Raw genomic sequence first — 25401 nt, 5'->3', positions numbered from 1 at the left:
CTGTCAGGCAGGGAAGAGATGGTCGAGTGAGGGAACCATGGTTGACAAGAGAGGTTGAATGTCTTGTTAAGAGAAAGAAGTATACTTATGTAAGGCTGAGGAAACAAGGTTCAGACAGGGAGCTGGAGGGATACAAGATAGCCAGGAGGAAACTGAAGAAAGGGATTAGGAGAGCTAAGAGAGGGCATGAACAATCTTTGACAGGTAGGATCAAGGAAAACCCCAAGGCCTTTTACACATCTGTGATAAATATGAGAATGACTAGAGTGAGGGTGGATCCGATCAAGGACTGTAGCGGGAGATTGTGTATTGAGTCTGAAGAGATAGGAGAGGTCTTGAACGAGTACTTTTCTTCAGTATTTACGAATGAGAGGGGCCATATTGTTGGAGAGGACAGTGTGAAACAGACTGGTAAGCTCGAGGAAATATTTGTTAGGAAGGAAGATGTGTTGGGCATTTTGAAAAAATTGAGGATAGACAAGTCCCCCGGGCCTGACGGGATATATCCAAGTATTCTATGGGAAGCAAGAGATGAAATTGCAGAGCCGTTGGCAATGATCTTTTCGTCCTTACTGTCAACAGGGGTGGTACCAGAGGATTGGAGAGTGGCGAATGTCGTGCCCCTGTTCAAAAAAGGGAATAGGGTAACCCTGGGAATTACAGGCCAGTTAGTCTTACTTCGGTGGTAGGCAAAGTAATGGAAAGGGTACTGAAGGATAGGATTTCTGAGCATCTGGAAAGATACTGCTTGATTAGGGATAGTCAGCACGGATTTGTGAGGGGTAAGTCTTGCATCACAAGTCTTATTGAATTCTTTGAGGAGGTGACCAAGCACGTGGATGAAGGTAAAACAGTGGATGTGGTGTACTTGGATTTTAGTAAGGCATTTGATAAGGTTCCCCATGGTAGGCTTATGCAGAACGTAAGGAGGCATGGGATAGTGGGAAATTTGGCCAGTTGGATAACAGACTGGCTAACTGATAGAAGTCAGAGAGTGGTGGTGGATGGCAAATATTCAGCCTGGATCCCAGTTACCAGTGGTGTACCGCAGGGATCAGTTCTGGGTCCTCTGCTGTTTGTGATTTTCATGAATGACTTGGATGAGGCAACATGGTAGCATAGTGGTTAGCACAATTGCTTCACAGCTCCAGGATCCCAGGTTCGATTTCCAGCTGGGTCACTGTCTGTGTGGGGTCTGCACGTTCTCCCTGTGTCTGCGTGGGTTTCCTCCGGGTGCTCCGGTTTCCTCCCACAGTCCAAAGATGTGCGGGTTAGGTGGATTGGCCATGCTAAATTTCCCTGAGTGTCCAAAATGGTTAAGTGGGGGTTACTGTGTTATGGGGATAGGGTAGATATGTGGGCTTGAGTAGGGTGCTCTTTGTAAGGGCTGGTGCAGACTCGATGGGTGGAATGGCCTCCTTCTACACTGTAAATTCTATGATTCTATGAGGGAGTTGAAGGGTGGGTCAGTAAATTTGCAGACAATACGGAGATTGGCGGAGTTGTGGATAGTAAGGAGGGCTGTTGCCGGCTGCAAAGAGACATAGATAGGATGTAGAGCTGGGCTGAGAAGTGGCAGATGGAGTTTAACCCTGAAACCATTTTAGAAGGACAAATATGAATGCGGAATACAGAGTTAACGGTAGGTTCTTGGCATTGTGGAGGAGCAGAGAGATCTTGGGGTCGATGTTCATAGATCTTTGAAAGTTGCCACTCAAGTGGGTAGAGCTGTGAAGAAGGCCAATGGTGTACTAGCGTTCATTAGCAGAGGGATTGAATTTAAGAGCCGTGAGGTGATGATGCATCTATACAAAACCTTGGTAAGGCCACATTTGAAGTACTGTGTGCAGTTCTGGTCACCTCATTTTAGGAAGGATGCGGAAGCTTTGGAAAAGGTGTAAAGGAGATTTACCAGGATGTTGCCTGGAATGGTGAGTAGATCTTACGAGGAAAGATTGAGGGTGCTAGTCCTTTTCTCATTAGAACGGAGAAGGATGAGTGGCGACTTGATAGAGGTTCATAAGATGATCAGGGGAATATATAGAGTAGGCAGTCAGAGACTTTGTCCCCGGGTGGAACAAACCATTACAAGGGGACATAAATTTAAGGTGAATGATGGAAGATATAGGGGGGATGTCAGAGGTAAGTTCTTTACCCAGAGAGTAGTGGGGGCATGGAATGCACCGCCTGTGGAAGTAGTTGAGTCGGAAACATTAGGGACCTTCAAGCGGCTATTGGACCGGTACATGGATTACGGTAGAATGATGAGGTGTAGATTAATTTGTCCTTAATCTGGGACAAAAGTTTGGCACAACATTGTGGGCCGAAGGGCCTGTTCTGTGCCGTAATTGTCTATGTTCTATCTCCTGATTTGTTTTCTGCCCCATGTCCTGACTGCTGCTAGGAGATCTGTATTTAAATCCCAGCAGGGTCTATTTACCATTGCGATTCCTCAACCATACCCACAGAGATTCTATGCCTTCTGATCCTATATCTCTTCTTGTGATCGATTTATTTAATTCCTTACTAACAATGCAACCCCGCACCATTTGCCCATCTGCCTGTCCTTTTGATAGGACACATAGCCTTGTATATTTAGATCCGAGCCCTGAGTCCCTTGTAGCCACGTCTCTGTGATGCCCACAACATCGTACTAGGTTAATCCCAGAGCTGAAGGGGTTGGATTACGAGGAGAGGTTGAGTAGACTGGGACTGTACTCGTTGGAATTTAGAAGGATGAGGGGGGATCTTATAGAAACATATAAGATTATGAAGGGAATAGATAGGATAGATGCGGGCAGGTTGTTTCCACTGGCGGGTGAAAGCAGAACTAGGGGGCATCGCCTCAAAATAAGGGGAAGTAGATTTAGGACTGAGTTTAGGAGGAACTTCTTCACCCAAAGGGTTGTGAATCTATGGAATTCCTTGCCCAGTGAAGCAGTAGAGGCTCATTCATTAAATGTTTTTAAGATAAAGATAGATAGTTTTTTGAAGAATAAAGGGATTAAGAGTTATGGTGTTCGGGCCGGAAAGTGGAGCTGAGTCCACAAAAGATCAGCCATGATCTTATTGAATGGTGGAGCAGGCTCGAGGGGCCAGATGGCCTACTCCTGCTCCTAGTTCTTATGTTCTTATGCTCTTCTTATGTACCAGCCAATTTCAACGTGCGCTACAAGCTCATTTATCCTTTTCCGTATACTGCACGCATTAAGGTACAACACCCTCATTCCTGCATTGATCACCTCCCTTCTCACACTTGTCATCTTTTTTGCTCTGCCTGGGGGTGATGTAGTTCTCTTATTTTTGTTCTTTATTTCCCCTCGAGTTATTACACCTTCTAAGCTAATGCTCTGGTTCCCAACCCCCTGCCATACTATTTTAAATCCCCCCGAGTGACTAGCAAACCTCCCAGCCAGGATATTGGTGTCCCTCAAGTTGAGATGCAACCCGTCCTTCTTGTACAGGTCCCTCCTGCCCCAGAAGCGATCCCAATGGTCCAGAAATCTGAAACCCTCCCTCCTACTCCACTGGTTTCACCACGTGTTTAGCTGCACTGCCCTCCTATTTCTAGCCTCACTGGCACACTGCACAGGGAGTAATCCTGAGATTACAACCCTGGAGGTCCTGCTTTTTAGCTTGCTGCCTAGCTTACTGAATTCCTTCTGCAGGACCTCATCACTCTTTCTGCCGCTGTTGTTAGTTCCTATGCGTACTACGACCTCTGGCTGTTCACCCTCCCCCTTCAGGGTGTCCTGTGTTTGTTCAGGATCATTCTTGTGAACCTCCTCTGGACCCTTTCGAAGGCCATCACATCCTTCCTTAGTTATGGGGCCCGAACTGCTCACAATATTTCAAATGTGGTCTGAACAGAGCCTTAAAAATCCTCACCATTACATCCCTGCTCTTGTATTCGAGCCCTCTCAACATGAGTGCTAATATTGCATTTGCCTTCCTAACTGCTGAGTGAATCTGCATGTTAACCTAGAGAATCCTGAACTAAGCCTTCTGTTATGGGCCAGGGTTTAGAGAACCCCAAAGTGTATCATGGAGTTCACCTGACCCAAGACTGTTACTAGATTGTGATATGGGGAGCACACGGCCCACTCTACAAGTGTGGTACAGCAGAAATGGAAAAGTATTTTTTAAAGCAAAACAATGTTTATGCTACAGACTCAAGTTAACCTTTTTAAAACATACAGTGAACATCTTAGCATCCATTAATTCAAATACAACCCCCAAAGAATACAACACTAAGTAATCTTTAAGCTGTCCTTTTAACATCCATAAGACTTAAAAGGAACCTTTAAACAGAAGTACATCAGGTTAAAGTCATTACTGAGAGCAGTTATTAGTTTTAAATCACCAAAGGATCGATTTACAGTCTTTAGATTACAGAGAGAGAGACTAATGCCCCCTTCTGGCTGTGACTGCAGCTATCCAGCTCTGAAAACGAAACTAAAACACACCCTGCAGCAAATAGCGTAAACCAAAAGTAAAAAGCTGACTGACAGCCCAGCTCCACCCACACTCTGACATCACTGATAAGCACCCATTTCTTAAAGATACATTTCTTAAACACCCATTTCTTAAAGGTACTCCCACATGACACCTCCCCCCAAGAAAATAAAATACACCATCAACTTCAAGATGGTTTCATTTTTCAACTTTCCACCACTGTTTAAGAAATGCACACAGGCGGCCCTCAACATTTGGGGGCAGTGGAGGTGGCATAGGGGGGAAGCTGGGGCCTCGGCATGGACCCCATTATGGGGGAACCACCGGTTCACCCCAGGAAGAACATGTGGGGGGTTTTCGGGGTGGCACAGGGCAGGGATACGAACGTTGGGGGACCTGTTTGTGGATGGGAAGTTTGCGAGCTTGGGTGAGCTGGAGGAGAAGTACAGGCTCCCCCCCGGGGAACAACTTGAGGTACTTACAGGTAAGGGCATTTGCCAGATGGCAGGTGGTGGAATTCCCGCGGCTACTGCCACACACAGTACAGGACACGGTGCTCTCAGGGGGTTGGGAGGGAGTGGGAAAGATCTCGAAAACTTGCCAGGTGATGCAGGAGGAGGAGGAGGTCTCGGTGGTGGAGTTGAAAGGTAAATGGGAGGAGGAGTTGGGAGAGGAGATCGAAGAGGGGACGTGGGCAGATGCCCTAGGGAGGGTGAATTCGTCCGCGTCATGCGTGAGGCTCAGCCTCATACAGTTTAAGGTGCTGCACAGGGCACACATGACAGGGACAAGGATGAGCCGGTTCTTTGGGGGTGAGGACAGGTGTGTTAGGTGCTCAGGGAGCCCAGCATATCACACCCATATGTTCTGCGCATGCCCAGCGCTGGAGGAATTTTGGAAGGGCGTAGCGAGGACGGTGTCGAGGGTGGTAGGATCCAGGGTCAAACCGGGCTGGGGGCTCGCAGTATTTGGGGTGGCAGAGGAGCTGGGAGTGCAGTAGGCGAAAGAGGCCGGAATTCTGGCCTTTGCGTTCCTGGTAGCCCGGCGAAGGATTCTCCTTCAATGGAAAGATGTGAGACCCCAAGGGTGGAATCCTGGATCAGCGATATGGCAGGGTTCATTCATTTGGAGAGGGTGAAATCGCCTTGAGAGGGTCGGTTCAAGGGTTCTTCAGGCGGTGGCAACCATTCTTAGACTTTCTGGCATTGGTCATTGGCAGCAGCAGCTCGGGGGGTGGGGGGGGTTTACTTTATTTTTGTTTATGTTATTTACACTGGAGGGTCTGAGGGGGTGTATACACCTGTTGTCTTAAGTAGGGGTGTTAATGTTAATTTATTATTTATGTACAGGGGGGAGGGGTTTGGGGGGTTGCTTTTTTAGATTGTGTTTTGTACTTAACCCTGTTGAGTTCTTTTTTCTTTCTCATTTTGTTATTGATATTTTATGAAAACCTTTAATAAAAATTATTTAAAAAAGAAATGCACACAGTGAATATACTTTTTCGTTTCAAAAAACAACACGCAAACAGGTGCAATAATATAGTCCATTTCTTTTTGTTCTTCTTCCTCCAACTGAAACTCCTTCTCGATTGACCCTTGTAATTCTCCAATAGAGGAGCATTGATTATCACAACTTTCAGGCAGTCAAATGCCTGTTGAAACTCTGCTGTCCATAGAAATTTTTGACGTTTCTTCAGCAAGTCCATCAGTGGAGTAATCACGCTGCAAAAACTTTTCACAAATGTTCGATCAAATCCACTCATGTCAAGAAATCGCATTATTTCCCTTTGTCTTGACGGTATTGGAAACTCCTCAATAACTGTTGGGTTCACATCCCATGTGACCATTCGCCCCTGTCTGATTTTATGGCCAAGGAAAGTGACTTGGGCTTTTCCAAATTCACTTTTGGTTAGGTTTATCACCAAACCTGTCTCCCGAAGTCGATCGAATAACTTCATCAGGTGTTTCAACTGTTCTTTCCATGTCTGGCTGAAAATGACCAGATCTTCAATGTATACCGCACAATTAGGTAATCCTGAAACAACTTTGTTAGTTAACCGTTGAAATGTGACTGGGGCATTTTTCATGCCAAATGGCATAACTTTGAACTGGTATATACCATCTGGAGTCACAAAAGCTGAAATCACCTTCGCCTTTTCGGATAAAGATACCTTTAAGTAAATCCAGTTTGGAAATAAAAGCTGATCGTCCCACTTTCACAATGCAATCCTCCAGACGTGAGACAGAATAAGAGTATGTTCTTATAACTGCATTAACCTTTCTATAGTTCACACACAACTGTTGGATATGTCTTGTTTAGGTACCACAACTATGGATGAGCTCCATTGGCTGCAACCCACTTCAATTATGCCATTTTTAAGCATACTCTCAATCTTTTTGTTAACCTGTGCCAATTTTAAAGGGTTAAGTCTCTATGGATGTTGTTTGATTGGAACCACATTTCCCACATCTACATCAAGTACAGCCATTTTAGTACTTCCCAATTTATCTCTACAAACTTGTCCATGCGATATCAATAACTCTTTCAGGTCAGTTCATTGTTCCTCTGGAAGGTAACTCAACAATTTATCCAATTTTTAAGAACATCCTCGTTTTCCAATTTAATTTGAAGTATGTCAAATTCATAGTCATCTGGATTTGGTTCATCACTTTGAGTTAGAATCATTAAAACCTCCTCCTGTTTCTCTCCTTCCCTTTCAACGTACCTTTTAAGCATGTTCACATGAAGTTTTCCTTCTATCAGGCGTTCTTACCACATAATTCACCTCACTTAATATCCTTTCAATCTGATAAGGTCCACAAAACCTTGCTTCTAAAGGTTCACCTACCACTGGTAACAATACAAAAACTTTATCTCCACAGGCAAAACTAGGAACTTTGGATTTCTTGTCCGCTATCCATGTCATTCCATGTTGTGCACCTTTTAAATGCTGTCTAACCAATTCACATGCTCTATTTAATCGTTCTCTAAAATTTGACATGTAATCCAATCATGTAATTTTCGATTTCTCACTCACCAATTTTTCCTTAATCAATTTAAGTGGTCCCCTTACCTCATGACCAAAAGTTAGTTCAAAAGTCTAAATTTGGTTGACTCATTAGGTGCATCCCTAATTGCAAACAGTACGAATGGAATTCCTTTCTCCAAATCCTCTGGATAATCTTGAACATAAGTCCTCAACATTGTCTTTAATGTCGGACGTCACCTTTCTAATGCTCCCTGTGATTCTGGATGGTACGCAGTTGATTTAAATTGTTTTATTCCTAAGCTATCCATAACTTCTTTAAATAACCTTGAGGCAAAATTCGATCCTTGATCCGATTGTATTTCTGTGGGTAGTCCATATTTAGTAAAGAATTTAAGTAACTCCTCCACAATCTTTTTAGCTGTAATATTACGTACTGGAATGGACTCTGGAAATCTAGTAGACACATCCATTATAGTCAAAAGATATTGATTCCCACTTTTAGTTTTCGGAAGTGGTCCTACGCAATCAATTAAGACCCTTGTAAAAGAGTCCTCAAATGCTAGAATGGGTATTAAGTGCGGTTTTATCACTGCTTGAGGTTTCCCTATCGCTTCACATATGTGACATGATTGACAAAATTTAACTACATCTTTATGTCGTCCAGGCTAATAAAAATGTTTTTGTATTTTAGCTTGAGTTTTCCTTATTCCCAAATTAAACTTTCACCCATTCCTTTGTTCCCTGTAGACTTACTTGTTCTAATGCACTCCCGGCTGATCTCCCACATTAAATCTCACTACAAACCAGAGATCATAAACTTTATTGCTTAATCACACCAAGTTTCATTCATGCTCACAGACATACAAAAGTCCCAGTGAAGAAGTATATACATTTAAAAATTCTCATCTGCGCACGGTGGCGCAGTGGTAGCACTGCAGTCTCAGGGTGCTGAAGTCCCAGGTTAAATCCCGGCTCTGGGTCACTGTCCGTGTGGAGTTTGCACATTCTCCCAGTGTTTGTGTGGGTTTCGCCCCCACAACTCAAAGATGTGCAAGGAAGGTGGATTGGCCACGCTAAATTGTCCCTTAATTGGAAAAAATGAATTGGGTACTCTAAATTTAAAAAAAAAAATTCTCATCCTTGTTTTCAAATTTCTCCATGCTCTTTTTCCACTCTCTGCAATCTCCATGCCCTTCTCTATGTCTCTGCAATCTCCTCCATGGTATTTTTTCTCACTGTAATCTCCTCCATGCTCTGATCTCTCCCAGTCTCTGCAATCTCCTCCAGCCTCCCAACTGCCAAGGTCTCTGCACTCCTCTCAGTCTGGCTTCCTGACCATTCCTGATTTTAATCACTCCATGTTTGGTATCCATGCCTCGAGCAAAGGCCACAAACTCTAGAATTTCCTCCGCAAACCTCGTGACTTCTCTATCTTCCTATCCTCCTTTAAGATACTCGCTTTATCCTATCTCTGACCATCTGCCCTGCCCTCTTATCTCCTTACATGACTGTGTGTCAAATATTGCTTTTTAACACACCTACGGAGCACCTCAGAATGGTCCATTACTTGAAAGGTGCTATATAAATAGAGTTTTATTGATTTGGACATGTATCACTGTTCATTCATCATCACTGGGTGAATAACCTGTAACTCCAGCATTGTGGGAGCACCTTCACCACACAGACTGCAGCGGTTCAAGAAGGTCAAACATCATCTTCTGCACAGGTAATTGGGGATGGGGAATATTTGCTGCTGGTCTCGTTAGTGAAAGGACAGGGAGGTGGGAGGAGCTGATTTGCTTTGGCAGAGAAAGCCAGCACACGACAGGATGGGCTGAATGGCCTCAGTCTGTATTGTAACCATTCAATGATTCCACTGATAAAAAAAGCAACGCTGGAGACCAGGGATCAACCTCTGGAACCAATGGCCAACCTGATACAAAGCGGCTCTTCATTGATCTGGGAGCTGCGGCCCTGGTCGGTGTAAACGGGGGGAGGGGGGATCCACTCAGTTTGTTCCCGGGGTTTCCGGAGCTTGTCCATCCACCCACCAGACCTCCGCCCCACCATCCCTCCTTTACACATTGTGGACCCGTCTGCCCATCACCCACACTGCGCATGCTTCACTCACAGTCCAGCCCCGCCCCCATTCACTCTGATTGGTTGGAGGACCTGTTGCTCACGTCCAGTCCTCCAGACCCTCCCCCTGTATTCCTATTGGTCCGGAGCCGCCGCCAATTACCTCCCGGGCATTGTGACCATTGGGGCTGTGCCCAGCACATGCGTAGTGCAGGTTGTCGCTGGCGGAGCGAGAGGGAAAGAGACAATCGAGTGACTTTCAGGAATGGAGCCGGTGGGTGGCCGGGGAGCGATAGAAGCTGCGGAGTGAGCCGGGAGGCTTCATAAATACCCCGTGGAGGCTTCAAATCCCGAGCAAAATGTTTCTTTAAAATAAATTTAGAATACCCAATTAATTTTTTCCAATTAAGGGGCAATTTCATGTGGCCAATCCACCTACGCTGCATATCTTTGGGTTGTGGGGGGTGAAACCCACGCAAACACTGGGAGAATGTGCAAACTCCACACGGACAGTGACCCCGAGCCGGGATCGAACCTGGGACCGCGGCGCCATGAGGCAGCAGGGCTAACCCACTGCGCAACCGTGCTGCCCTCCGAGTAAAATATTAATGGGCCCGACTTAAACAGCACCGAATAGAGTGAGAGCAAAGCGGTGACAGGCCCGGGTTACCGGCCGCCATCTTTACAGAGGACAAGGTGCCGCAGGGCGCATGTGCTGCGAGCCTGGACCGGATGCCAACTCTCCCGGATTGACTGACTGGAGTCTCCAGGATTTTGTTTTAATCATTTGTGGGAGTCACTGGCTGGGCCAACATTTATTACCCATCCCTAATTTCCCTTAAACTGAGTGGCTTGCTCGGCCATCTCGGAGGGCATTTAAAGAGTCAACCACATTACTGTGGTTTGGAATCGTGTCGGCCAGACCAGGTAAGGATGGCAGATTTTCTTTTCTGTTCATTCACGGGATGTGTGTGTCGCTGGCTGGGCCAGCATTCACTGCCCAGAACTAATTGCCCTTCAACTGAGTGTATCTCAGAGAGCATTTTAAGGGTCAACAAGCTGACTGTGGATCTGGAGTCACTTGTGGGCCAGGCTATGTCAGGATAGAAGATTTCCTTGAACCAGATGGGTCTTTGCAACAACCAACAATGGTTTCATGGCCACCACTAGACTTTCAATAAATTCAAATTTTACTTTCTGCCTTGGTGAGATTCATGTCTGGGTGTCTGGAAAATCATTGGGACAGTAAAGAAGATTTTTTTGTAATTTTCTTTGAACATTTCTCTTCAGCAGATATAAAAATATTGAAAATGGGATAAAGGTTGTTTGGCTGACGGTCAAACACTGTCCTGTAAGGTAATGAGTCCTTTTGCTTCCCAATTGGCCGAGGAAGGCAGTGTGTCACAGGGATGGATGTGTTGACCGATTAATGGCTGGTGGATGGGGGCCAGGTCATGTGATCAAACCTCCAGGAATACATTTAATCAAAGTTGGTGAGGAGAGAATGTTGTGAATTTCTATCCTAAACTGACAGTGAGGTTTCTGTAAATTTACAGGATACTGGAAGTGGAGGTTTAACAGACGGGAAAAGCAAACCAAACGTCACATCGCGATCTGACAGAGTCACTCGATTCATCAGAACCTGAATATCAGCAGCATCTGGGTGTGGAAGGTAAAAGGTTTGTCTGTTCTGTCTGTGAGTGAAGATTTCAGGTCTCAGTGTGACTGGAAAAGCCCCGAGATTCACAAACCCTGGTTAGACCAAACCTGGAGAACTGTGTTCAGTTCTGGGCAACAAACCTGAGGAAGGATAGAATGGCCTCGGAGAGAGTGTAGCACAGATTTACCTGAGTGATATTTGAACCCTCCGGGGTTAAATTACAAAACTAGATGACACAAAAGAGTCAGAGACATGGTGGCACAAAGAAGAAAATTCGGCCCATTGAGTCCATGCCAGGTCTCTGGAGCAATCCAGTTAGTCCCATTCTCCTGCTCCCTGTATCCTCGCAGGTTTATTTCCCTCAGATGTCTATCCAATTTCCTTTTGAAATCAAATCATTCATTGTGTCTATTTTCAAACTCCCTCATAGGCAGCAAGTTTCAGGTCATTGCCGCTCGCTGTGTAAAACGTATCTCATATCACCTCATATCTCCTGTACCTTTTACATACAAACTATGGACAGGCCACTTGGCCCCTCGAGCCTGCTCAGCATTCAATAAAATTGCAGCTGATCTCATTCTAACCTCAACTCCACATTCCTGCCTAGCCCTGATAACCTTTCACCTCCTTGCTCATCAAGAATCTATCCCGCTCTGCCTTAAAAATATTCAAGGACTCTGCTTCCACTGCCTTTTAAGGAAGTGAGTTCCAAAGTTTTACAACCCACAAGAGAAAAAAAAATCCTCATCTCCATCTTAAATGGGCGACTCCTTATTTTGCAACAGTGATGCCCTCGTTCTCGATTCTCCCACAAGAGGAAACATTCTCTCCACATCTACCCTGTCAAGACCCCTCAGGATCTTATATTGTTCAATCCAGGTTTTACCCCAAACTTTAAATCTGTGTCCCGACTGCATGCACGATCAGTGAATGGAAACCGTTTCTTTGTCCACCTGATGGAAATCTGGCATAATCTTGTGGACCTGAATCACATCTCCCCTCAATGTCCTTTGCTGGAACCATTCTGGTAAATCTCCTCTGCACCTTCTCCAAGAACCTTCATATCCTTCCTTTTTAAAAAATTTCAGAGTATCCAATTCATTTTTTCCAATTAAATGAATGTGAATGCAAATTAGCGTGGCCAATCCACCTACCCTGCACACCTTTGGGTTGTGGGTGCGAAACCCGCGCAAACACGGGGAGAATGTGCAAACTCCAAACGGACAGTGACCCAGAGCTGGGATTGAACCTGGGACCTCGGCGCCGTGAGGCAGCAGGGCTAACGTTCTGCGCCACCGTGCTGCCCTCTTCACATCTTTCCTGAAGCGTGGTGACCCGAGGTTCATAGAATTCCTACAGTGCAGAATCATAGAATGTACAGTGCAGAAGGAGGCATTTCAGCCCATCAGGTCTGCACTGGCCTTTGGAAAGAGCACCCTACTTGAGCTTACACCCACGCCTCCACCCTGTCGCGGAACCCAGTGACTCCAACTAACCTTCGGACACGAAGGGGCAATTTATTGTGGCCAATCCACCTAACCTGCACATCTTTGGACTGTGGGAGGAAACCCACGCAGACACGGGGAGAAACTGCAAACTTCAGACCTCGTCATCCAAGACTCGAATTGAACCCGGGACCCTGGAGCTGTGAGGCAGCAGTGCTAACCACTTTTCCACCAGGAGCATCATTTTACTATCAATATTTCAATTTATGAAGCTCAAGGTCGAATATGCTTTGCCAAATACTGCCTTAATATGCCTTGCAGATATACAAAATCCCTCTTCACCTCTTTCCCCCTCCTCCCAAGGAGGCCAGTTGGGTTTTATAACAATCCAGCCGTTTTCATGGTCACTTTTTCGCAGTGCCGGCCCCACAAATGACCAGATTCATTCAGCAATTTCACCACCTGCCTTTGTGATTTTGTGGGTTCTCTCTCACTATCTCTTTTCTGTTTTAAATCAGTTTCACAGGGTGTTCGAAAGGGAGGCTTCAAGTCCAGAAACTCTAACCTAACATCACTTCAGGATCTGACAGAGTCCTCAATTTATCTTATCCTGAATACCATCGTACTTTGAACATGGAAGGAAAACGCATTGTTCATAGTGGGGAGAAACCGTACACGTGTTGTGTGTGTGGACGAGGATTCAGTCAATCATCAGGCCTCAGAAGCCACAAACACAGTCACACTGAGGAGAAACCGTGGAAATGTGCAGACTGTGGGAAAGGATTCACTTTCCCATCAAAGCTGGAAACTCATCGACACAGTCACACTGGGGAGAGACCATTCACCTGCTCCAAGTGTGGGAAGGGATTCACTCGGTCATCCCACCTGGTGAGTCACCAGCGAGTTCACACTGATGAGAGACCGTTTCAATGTCCAGACTGCGAGAAGTGCTATAAAAATTCTGGGAATCTGATGTTCCATCAACGTGTTCACACTGACGAGAGACCGTTCAGGTGCTCTCACTGCGGGACTGGGTTCAGGCAATCATCTGACCTCACTGCACATCAGCGAACCCACACTGGGGAGAGACCATTCACCTGCTCAGAGTGTGGGAAGGGATTCACTCGGTCATCCCACCTGGTGAGTCACCAGCGAGTTCACACTGATGAGAGACCGTTCCAATGTCCAGACTGCGGGAAGTGCTTTAAAAGTTCTACGAATCTGATGTTCCATCAACGTGTTCACACTGACGAGAGACCGTTCAGGTGCTCTCACTGCGGGACTGGGTTCAGACGATCATCTGACCTCACTGTACATCAGCGAGTTCACACCGGAGAGAGGCCATTCACCTGCTCCGAGTGTGGGAAGGGATTCACTCGATCATCCAACCTGCAGGCACATCAACGAGGCCACAAGTAACCACAGTGAATGGATTTTGCTGTTCCTCACATTCAGGACTGAACCATGTTCATTTGGGTCTCTTTCTGCTGATAACAAACTCCAGCCCATTTACAGGGGCTAATATTCTAAATAGAAGTCAAATAAATTAAATTTGTGTGAAATACGCTGTGTGCTGAAACTTTTTAATATCTCTGACACAAGTTAGTTCCTTTTGAAGTACTCTCACTCTCCCCCGTCTCTTCCATCCTCACCTCCAACAAGATGTGTGAGGAGCTTGTGGAGCTGCTTTGTGACTGAGATTGAGTAAATCCGATCAGCTGCCTCTGCTGCTTCCCTCCCTTCCATGAGCCCACCGGACCAAACTGTCTCTAAATTACATCCTTTCCCGAACCCAGAACCCACATTTTTCTCTAGTTTCTCCCCCTTCTTCCCTCATGCCCTCTCAGAGCTCATCTTGTCCATGAGACCCAGCTGCTGCTCCATCGACCCTATTCCCACTGAGCTGCCGATCAGCCAACTACCCTGTGTCTATGGATATTGTCAACATTTCTCTCTCTTCAGGTACTGTCACTCTGTCCTTCAAATTGCCATCCTCACTCCCTCCTCAATAAAACAAACCCTTGACCCTGCCCTCCTTACAAATTACTGCCCCATCTTCAACCTCCCTCTCCTCTCCAAACTCTTTGAACATGTTACCACCTTCCAAATCCTTGTCCATCATTCCCAGAACTTCCATGTTTGAATCCCTTCAATCAGGTCTCTGCCCTATCACAGTGAAGTACAAGAGACAAACAGAATCTTACCCGGAGAGAAAGACAGACAATCCGGGAGCTTGGATCCAACACCGATATGTTCATAAGACCAGAAGCAAGGGCAGCATCATAGTCATTATTGAGAGACAACAATACCTGCAGGAGACAGACAGACAACTAAACAACACGAATCACAGTCCCAAGATCCCTTGACTCATATACCCGAGACAGGAAGGAGAATTGGAGACAGACTGGAAGAACTCAAAGACTCCAGACACATTAACCAAAAACAGATGGAATATCTGAGGGGACAACAGGTCGAACCAAGGAAGTTCTACCTGCTCCCTAAAATACCAAACACCCTGACACATAAAGATTATTATTATTGTCACAAATAGGCTTACATTAACTTTGCAATGAAGTGACTGTGAAAAGCCTCTGGTCGCCACTCTCTGGTGCGTGTTATGGTACACAGGGAGAATTCAGACTGTCCAATTCACCTAACAAATACGTCTTTGAGGACTTGGAGGAAACCAGAGCACCCGGAGGAAACTCATGCAGACGTGGGGAGAATCCGCACAGACAGTGACCAAGCAGGATTTGAACTCGGGACCCCGGCGTTATGAAGCAACAGTGCTAACCACTGTAATACAATCAGGGAAATATTACCAGACAGACCCATTGGATCAGATGAAAGAGAAAATCATACTGAATCATAGAATTTACAGTGCAGAAGGAGGCCATTCGGCCCATCGAGCCTGCACTGGTCCTTGGAAAGAGCACCCTACTTAAACCCATGCCTCCACCCTATCCCCGTAACCCAGTAACTCCACCTAACTTTTTTTTGGACACTAAGGGGCAATTTAGCACAGCCAATCCACCTAACCTGCACATCTTTGGACAGAGTGAAAACTGGGACACCCGGAGGGAACCCACACAGACACGGGGAGAATGTGCAAACTCCACACAGTCACCCAAGGCCAGAATAGCTGAAACATCAACACACTTCCTGGTAGTCGATGGTACAGTGTTCAATAAATATAATAAGTGGATTAAAAGGGTGTGTAATATAGAATAAAAGCAGAAAATGCTAAATTAACTCAACAGGTCTGGCAGCATCGAAGAATCCCTACAGTGCAGAAGGAGGCTATTTGGCCATCGAGTTTGCACCAACCCTACAAAAGAGCACCCCACCCAGGTGCACTTCCCCCACCCTTTCCCTGTAACCCCACTTCACCTTTGGACACTAAGGGGCAATTTAGCACAGCCAATCCACCAAGATCCCACAAACAGAAATGTGACGGTAACCAGAGAATCTGTTCAGTGATGTTTGTTGAGGGATGAATATTAAGCAGTAAACCAGGGCGAACTCCCCTACTCTTTGGAATAACATCGTGGGAACTTTTACACCCAACTGAGAGCAGATGGGACCAGAGTTGAAGATTTGATCTGGAACACTGGACCTTTGACAGGGCAGTGCTCCCTCAGGACTGCATCAGATCATCAACCTGGATTTGATGCTCATGTTTCTGGAGGTGGATTTGAACCCACAACCTGCTGACTTTAGAGATAGGAATGTAACCACTGAGCCACACTAACACCTGTAAATTAAAATAGGAAGAATGTCATTTGAAATATGAAGGTCTGATGATCAACCCGAAGGAATATGAGAAAATGCAATGCTTAAAAATAATATAGAGAAGTTAAAGCAGAAGTCTCTCAAAGGGTTAACAGCAGCAAAACGTTTCAGACTGCAGACAGTTATTATCACACAGGCTTTGAGATAACACCTCGCAACAACTCGTGCTGTAACCCAATATCTTTCTTAAAGTTAGAGACATTCTAGCAAAGTTAAGTTTTAAGTTACATAAAGGGAACAAGTCCCTTTGATAGAAGGTAATTATTTTAGCAAGCAATTGATTGGAATTGCCAGAGTCTTAAGTTTGAATTACTTGAAATAATGTTTATTTGTGAAAGTTAGAAACTTAATGACACCAGTTAAAAGTGGAAATCTGGATATGACAGTTGCCTTTGCTATGGTACAATTTCTTCCCAAAAAGCAACCAACACTTTTGTAAAATTGTAAAATAGAAAGAATGTCATTTGAAACATTTGAAAGGAATATGACAAAGTGCAAGGCTTAAAAATGATGGGTTAAAAGACTGAAATACAACAAAATCATTAGCAGGAAGCTTCCCTGCCAGTGTTCTGACAAGCTAAGGTCAGATGTATCACTCTTTAAGTAAATGTCTGACAAGCTAAGGTCATGTTAACACCACATTAAAAAGAGGTGTACTTACGCTTCAGCAGAATTAAACATATGTTAAGAAATGGACAAAATATATATATCAATAAGCAGAAGATATTACTTCAGGAGAAGATCATGTAAACGGTAAGGCTGCTAGAAGGGTAATAAATACCCTGAATCGCTAATTACCAGCATGAGCTTTTACAGCTACTTCGGTGCATGGGGACTGCAGTACTGAGGAGCCGAACAGAGAATCAAAACTACTGAGAACACCCACAGATAAGAAGAGAGATTGTGAAGGGGGTCACAAAGGTCTGATCAACTCGAACGGCACTCCAGAAGCAAGATCTTTTACTTCTTTGTAGATATAGGTTATACCAGGAATAACTTGAAATATTAGTTTGACCCTGAATAGCACCTACTTAAGTCTGCCTTAAGGAGTGAAACTCCTTGTACACCATTTAAAGAACCTTTTTGACTCTTTTTGGTTTAGGGGGAGATTTCAAAGAAAAGTGGTGATAGAAATACACACCTCATCATTACTCTGCATTATTTCAGTTCTCAGACCATCCGCTACTTCAACGGACAAGTGTCCGGGAGTCACAGATTATCCTAAAAAGGGGGTTGAAATCAAAGGTGAATATAAAGCAGTTGATTAAGATGCAGCAGTTTAGATATAATGCATCAGCTAAATAGACAGAAAAGGCATATGACCCTGGATCAGGTGGGAACAGTTTACTGGACCCACATCAGGGGGATGGTGATCTCTGTGGCTGGAGGTGACAGTCTCCTTGAATTCCCCCCCCCCCCCCCCCCCTATCTGCGTGAGTTTCCTCCAACAGAGTGCTCTGGTTTCTGTCCATAGTTCAATGATGTGCAGGTTAGGTGGATTGGCTATGCTAAATTGCCCCTTAGGGTGGGGTTGCAGGAATAGGGCAGGGGATTGGGCCTAGTTAAGTTGATCTTTCAAAGGGTTGTTGGTGAAGTGATGGGCCGAATGGCCTCCTACAATTTTATGAATCTCTGAGTGGTACTTTTCAAATCTCTGGCTGGGATTCTCAGTGAACCAACATCATTTGCTCAGAGAGAGGAAGTTTGTGTTGCAGCTGATTAGAAGCAGCACAGATATTCTGCAGACACACACAACCACATTCTCATACACAGAACCACAGACACACACACTAATACAGGAATACTTCCTGTCACATAGGTAGACAGTACCTTTAACCTGACTAATACTCAGGTTGACTTCTGGTTGCGGCTATGCTGAGCTAAGTCGCACGTTCGGCAGCTCCCGCCAGAAACGGACTTTTGGGCTCTTTTGAGGGGCCCCAGCGGCATTTGTTCGATGGTTCCCAGTGTGGGAAGATGACAGTACGATTTCCCCGGCACTGTATGGATTGTACCAGGAGTGGAGCGGTGAAAAAAGTAATTTTGGTGCAGCGAAAAGTGCGAGGGAGGAAAGCCAAGATGGCGGTGGGTGGAGACCAGGCAGTGTGGGCGCAAGAGCAGCAGGAGTTTCTCAAGCGCTGCTTAATGGAATTGAAAGCAGAGCTGCTGTAGTCGATGAAGGCTACGATCGGCAAGCTGGTCGAGACCCAGAAGGCCCAAGGGATGGCGATCCGGGTGGTGTGGCAGAAGGCCTCGGAGAATGAGGACGAGATAGTGGGCCTGGCGGTGAAGGTGGAGGCGCACGAGGCGCTGCATAAGAAATGGCAGGAGAAGTTCGAGGACATGGAGAATCGGTCAAGGGCAGGAACACAACATTAGTGGAATTTAAAAAACTCTGAGGTTTTTGTACGTGGTTTAGCTGCTATGTGACACTGTGCTCAATGTCCAGCAATAGACCGCCCTGTCCTCCACACTGAGCGCATTTATATTGAGATGATCATTCCTTTTACAGTTGTTGGCAGCCGCCAGATATCGCCCTGAGATCTCCGCTTTTTTAATCGCCAATATGTTAATGATGATCAATTTCGGCGGCTGTGCTGCCATAGCATGTGGTACATAGTCGGGTCTGTGGGCGCGATTCTCCACTCCCACACCGGTTGGGAGAATCCCCTGGGCCGCCAAAATTTCCGGGCACACCGGTCCGACGCCCTCCCGCGATTCTCCCAAGTGGCGGGAACGGCCCGGTCGAGTTTTGCGGGCCGCAGGCCGGAGAATCGCCGGAGACACGCAAAATGGCGATTCTCCGGCACCCCCGCTATTCTGAGGCCCGGATGGGCCGAGCGGCCAGGCCAAAACGGCGGGTTCCCCCCGGCGCCGTCCACACCTGGTCGCTGCAGTCGTGGGCGGTGCGTGAACGCTGGGGGGCGGCCTGTGGGGGGGGGGCGAGGGGGTTCCTGCACCGGGCTTCACCTGGAATGTGGGGTGGCCCGCGATCGGTGCCCACCAATCGTCGGGCTGTCCTCTCTGAAGGAGGACCTTCTTCCTTCCGCGGCCCCGCAAGATCCGTCCCCCATCTGCTTGCAGGGCGGATTTGGACAGGACGGCAACCACGCATGCGCGGGTTGGCGCCGGCCAACCCGCACATGCACGGACGACGTCCGTTATGCGGCGCCGGCCACGTCATCTATGCGGCGCCGCTTTTACGCAGGCGACAAGGCCTGGAGCGGGTAGATGATGCGGCCCCGATACTGGCTCATTGTCAGGGTCTGAATCGGTCGGGACCGGGGCCGTTCCGCGCCGTCGTGAACCTCGACGGCGTTCATGACGGCGCGGCCACTTTGGTGTGGGGGTGGAGAATCGTTCCCTGTATATTCGCAATTGAAGCGCACTGAACCCCCTTCTGATGCGGGTATTGTCACCGGTGACTGAGTTACTGGATCTGCGCACAGTCCGCCAATCATGCCATTGGACACCGCCCCTCAGTTTCCCAATAAATGAAGCCTGCCCATGATCTGCATTTACTTCTCTCATGTTAGACTATAAGTGTTCATATACTTTAAAACTGCTGTGACTTCTGTGAAATTCCAAGCAGGAACCATGTTCTCCCGATGTTCTTCACTTATCCTCTTGGTCTTGTTACCCAGTGAGTCTGTATTTTAATAGTCAGTGTCTGTCGCCAGGGTTTTCTTACAGACATTTAACAGATTCTGTAATGTGTTGCAGGAACCAATGGCAGACATGCAGTGTCCCAGAATCCCCCTGAATTAACCGTTCTGGAAGAACAGACCGTCACATTGGACTGCAGGTACTCGGCAGCTGGTTCTCGAAATCTGCTCTGGCACAGCCAGTCTCCCGCAGAAGCACTCAGTTATTTATTCGTTATATATAGCACGGGAGATACATCTGAAGATTTACCAGAAAGACTTTCTGCTGTTTGGCACAGCGGAAACAAAACTGTCACTTTAACTACCGCCAGTGCTCGTCTATCGGACAGCGCGGTGTATTTCTGTGCCATGGAGCCCACACTGCTGCAGGTCGAGGGGCTCTCGTACAAAAAACCCATACTGAGAGTTCCAGTTACTGATCAGCAGAGGGCGCGCTCGCACTGATAGACAGAAACGAGTCGACAGCCTGTGGGGGTCTCAGAGCCATTAATAAAATAACAAAACACAACACTAAACAAAAACAATTGAGCAGGAACTGAATAATTATATTAATTACTTCTAACTAGGATCCATGCTGAAAATTAATTTCATAAATCAAAGTATGTTGTGTTCACTCACATTCAGCCTTTTTTGTGAGCTTCCCTGTCTGTCTGAATTAATGTGCAGTCCTTTCTCAATCTTCTCTCTCCGTTTCTGCGTCACTTTGACCACAGCCGGTGCACATTGTCTATTTGTTCAGAGCATATTGTTAGTTTAGACACCGTTGGTAGAAAACGAATACATTTCACAGGCTATAATGAGGAGCGCGGGATCACTGCAAGCTGGGGGGGGGGGGAGGCGGTGATCGGAAAGAATTTTGCAGAACAACGAGAAAACAGTTCATTTACTGCAGCGATATCCAAGGACCAGTTATTAGAAAATGTTTTCAGAGGATTAAACTGTCTAATTATCAAGGAAATGTGAGATGTGTTAACGAAGAGAAAATTTAAATTGATTTGGGATGATTTACAATTATGACTTGATCTCATCTTTAAACGCATGATGCTTGTTCCTTTTCACTTTATCTCATTTCTTTTTCCACAGTGCTTTGATTTTATATTCTCTGCGATTCCTGTACATTGTAGTTTTACCTTTGTTGCGCACTCAATCTCGCTCGCCTGATTGTTCCTCGTTTCTCTTTGTCTATGTTTCTAACATTCTTCATCTGAGGCTGTTTAGCACAGGGCTAAATCGCTGGCTTTGAAAGCAGACCAAGGCAGGCCAGCAGCACGGTTCAATTCCCGTACCAGCCTCCCCGAACAGGCGCCGGAATGTGGCGACTAGCGGCTTTTCACAGTAACTTCATTTGAAGCCTACTTGTGACAATAAGCGATTTTCATTTCATTCATCTCTAATCCTTCCTCTGTTATATTTTCTGGCTCTTGCTCTCATTTCCCAGGCAGTTGTATTATTACTGCGCCAATCACAATGCCGATTCTCCGAGCACAGTCGAGCAGTGCTCCCACTCAGTGCAGGTTTCTGTACGAGCTCTCCATCTACTTCTAACACTGTGCCTCACGGCGCAGAGATAGGTGGCAGTGTCTGTAACTCGGGCTTCTCTCACAGTCAGGACACTGTGTTTGTTTTCTCCCCCGATTGAGGCAGTGATCCTCGCGGGTTGATCGGTTTCTCTTGTGGCCAGCACAAGATGCTGGGGTGGCTGATTTGGCTGCTGCCTGTACCAACGCAGCATGTTCATCACGACGGTGCTGGTGCAGTTCATGGACACGATTCCCGCTTCATGAACACCCATCCGCCGAGGGAGCTGCAGCAGCTCATCTTCTCCGGTCACAGCGGTGTTGATCAGAGTGAAGAACAGCAAAGAGACTCTGTAAACTCGGACCATTATCAAATCACCTGAAATGTCGGCGGAAGCAATTCTCCTGGGTGTTCAGATTGGCACCAGGAAACGTAGATTAAGTTAATATGAACGAAAAATGAGCCAAAGACCCAGTTCAGATGCAACTTAGAGGCTTCCTCCAGTCGAAATGAAGAAAAAGAAACCGTATCTTGGGCTTTACCGCTTGAGGTTTCAAACGAGCAGCGGCTCACACTGCCACTGCGTTCACACAGGGCCGCCCACATTCAGAATTTCGAACCGATTCGCACTGCCCTCTGGCGGTGAGTGCTCCTGCAACTATTCACTCTTCTGTGCAACCCCTCCTTAAATTTACTCACTGTCCCAGCTTCCACCACTCTCTGGGGTAGCGAATTCTACAGATTCACAATCCTTTGGGAGAAGTAGTTTCTCCTCAACTCTATTTTACTCCTAGTCGAGACAGTTGATTATAATCCTTAAAATTAATCATCGTAGATTTCCTCACCAGATAGACCGCACTCATTGATTGAGTGACTGTTTGTTCAATCGGATAATGTATGCTCTGACTGTTAGCATATTCGTGCAGGCAAACGAGCAGAATGAAATTGCAAAGGCCCGGGAGCCTTTTTCCCCCATTTCCTGCTCTCGTACTGCAAATGCATACCGTTTGCTGTTTGGTCGATTGATGTAGCAATTGTAAAGAGGAGGAGGTTTTTGTACAGTGACTGGCGCCTTTTCTTCCACTGTGGGCTTTAGCACACAGTAATAAACAGCGGTGTCTGCGCTCCCTGTGTGTCCAATAACCAATTTGCCCTGTTTATCTGCAGTGGAAAGGTGCAATACGAATCGGCCCTCTCTTTTCCAGCCGATATTCGCCTTATTATCCACTCCAGACCCTGACCAGACTTTTGTCTGTAACAATACATTTCGTATATGCTGGACATGTCATAGCTGCAGTTTATCTGCACCGAATCTCCGCTCTGGACTGTTCTCGCAGTGGGAGTTTGGAAAACTTGTTCCGAGCGACATCGACCTGTAAAAACGTTCAGGCAATGAGACACTGGACCATCACCGATATAAATAAACATTCTGTGCAGATGATGGAGTAAATTTCCTACACCTACAAGTTAGTACCAGAATGAAAGGCAGCAGCTTTGTTTGCACCGTGTAGCACATCGTTCAATAAAAATGGCAATAAGAAAACGGAGCACAGCTCAGATCAGAGGAGCACGAAGTCAATCAGCGTCTTCAATATCCGGCTAATGGAAGAGGCACCGGATAAATGTTCAGACACGTTTTTCTCTACGATTTGATTGGCTAGAATCAGACTGCCGATATATGGAGGTGTTTTTTTGCAGAGCTGCTCACTTCTCCTTTGGCTTACACGTGAACAAGTTAATTATCTATGCAGCAGAACATTGTGTGATTGCTCTGAATTTAATCGATAGAGTTGGTACGATAAACGCATGATCAATAACATGTTGGAAATATTTATATGGTTTATTTTCGCAAATATCATTAATTGCTCTTGTTGTTCCCGCAGTCCCAGTCTTCTCCAAACTCTGATGTCACTTCCCATTTCAGTTCTATTTCTGTAATTTGGAGGGCAGCGGTTCCAGGAGGCAGCTCGTCGCCAGTTTCTAAAGCGATGGGATATCAATGATGCGGCCAGCGAAGCCTATATCCTTGAATGAACAAACAAGCAGATTCTGTTCAAGTCCTCCGGATACCACTGCCTGTCTATTACTCCTCTTTTCTATCCTCAAGACAGTTAAAGTGATCCGAACTAAACTCTGCTCCTCAGAATTTCTGACATTTCTACGACAATAACATTGGCTAGTCGGCGTCACAGCCTCCTCGTCATAGACTGTCACCCTTGAGAGATATTGTCCCCTTGTATTAGGACACACTGACCATAGGGTTTTCCTAAGGAACGTGAGATCTAAGTTTATATTTTAGTGACATTTGGGCCGTGTGCGTATTAGCAAAATGGAAGGTAAACACAAGAACAGATCAGAAACACGAGCAAAAGAAACCATTGTATTTAATTAATAATCTTTATTGTCACAAGTAGGCTGACATTAACACTGCAATGAAGTTACTGTGAAAAGGCCCCAGCCGCCACATTCCGGCGCCTGTTCGGGTACACGGAGGGAAAATTCAGAATGTCCAATTTACCTAACAGCACGTCTTTCGGGAATTGTGGGAGGAAACCGGAGCGGCCGGAGGAAACCCGCAGACACGGGAACAATGTGCAGACTCCGCACAGACAGTGACCCAAGAGGGAATCGTATCTGTGACCCTGGTGCTGTGAACGTACAGTGCTAACCACTGTGCTACTTTGACCCCCCCCCCCCCCCCCCCGCGATCCTACACCCTCGACCAATAGGATGACCGCTATTCGGATTGTGACCTTAACTCCACTTTCCTGACGACCCCCATGAACATTCACTCGCCTGAAGTTCAAACAAAGCATTGGAAATCAGAGTCAAAAGTAGGTAGAGGCTGGCGGAATGTTGAAAGTGAGGATAGTGCCTCGTATCCTCTTTGAGCAGGGAGAAAGGACAACCCGCGAATCAACGTCTCACGTAATCCTTCGGAATGTTCCGACAGGTTGGAAAATATTTTCACAAATGCAAAGAACCCGAGTGGATCAGATTGCAGAACAATTTCTCTACAGGTTTTATTCGTTAACGCCTGTGTACGGTGCAGTTAAATGTACCTCGACAGACACCACCGGATATCAACAACGGCGTATCCACCTGTGTTTGTGTTGGTGTATGTGTGCTGTATGTCTGCTTGCGTGTGTGTGCGTTGTGTGTGTATTTGTCTTGTGTATATGTGTGCTTGCGTGTGTGCGCATCCGGGTGCAATATGTATTCATCAGTTTGTATCGGCACTTATGTCTGGGCAGTTACGTGCCTGTGTGTGCGTTTGTGTGTCTCTGTTAGCGAGTATGTGGTCGAGTATGCAAATCATTGAGTGCAGATGCAAGTGGCTGTATTGTGTGTCTCTGCATGTACCTGTGTGGGGTTCTCTCGATCAGCTTTCCCCACTACCAAAAGAGCGGCTTGTACTGGGCACAAGATGGCGCTACTTCATCACTTGTTAAATATTTTTCACGCCAAACACAGTCGAGTGTCCGTGCATAACTTTCAAATCTATAATCAGTTCGTGTATCTTTTACCCATTCGTTTTATATTTCCCGCATTATTTCAGTTAAACTATTTGACGGATCACTTCAATTCCATGCAGCGTCAATTTTCAATTGAATGAAAGGGCAAATGAAGCAATATGTGAGAGAGACATGGAGAAGTGATACAGAGGAAAGAGGATGAATCAGCAAGAGGCCTGGAGCGAAAGTAAGTAAGTAACATATCGTTGGACCGAAAGAGGAAACCGGAGACTCCGGAGGAAACCCACGCTGACAGTGTGCGAACTCCACAGCGGCAGTCACC

The 25401-nt window shown here is 46.1% G+C and overlaps 1 protein-coding gene across 6 annotated transcripts in view; it reads left to right on the top strand.

Moving 5' to 3' along the window:
* The window catches only part of LOC140418211 (uncharacterized), a 280919-nt gene that overhangs the window by 21475 nt on the left and 234043 nt on the right, over positions 1-25401 (top strand). For 2 of the 6 annotated variants that reach the window (XR_011944835.1, XM_072501644.1), the window contains exon 2: positions 11080-11195. The gene's annotated coding sequence lies outside the window, so the exon portion shown is untranslated. Of the gene's footprint in view, positions 1-11079; positions 11203-13146; positions 14180-20143; positions 20226-25198; positions 25264-25401 lie in introns of those variants that run through there. The other 4 variants (XR_011944834.1, XR_011944832.1, XR_011944833.1 and 1 more) reach the window with 4 other exon arrangements.

The sequence above is a fragment of the Scyliorhinus torazame genome, chromosome 5 (assembly GCF_047496885.1).
Source record: "Scyliorhinus torazame isolate Kashiwa2021f chromosome 5, sScyTor2.1, whole genome shotgun sequence".
Taxonomy (NCBI): Eukaryota; Metazoa; Chordata; class Chondrichthyes; order Carcharhiniformes; family Scyliorhinidae; genus Scyliorhinus; species Scyliorhinus torazame.
The sequence above is the reverse complement of the archived record's forward strand: the minus strand, read 5'-3'. Positions and strand labels throughout refer to the sequence as shown.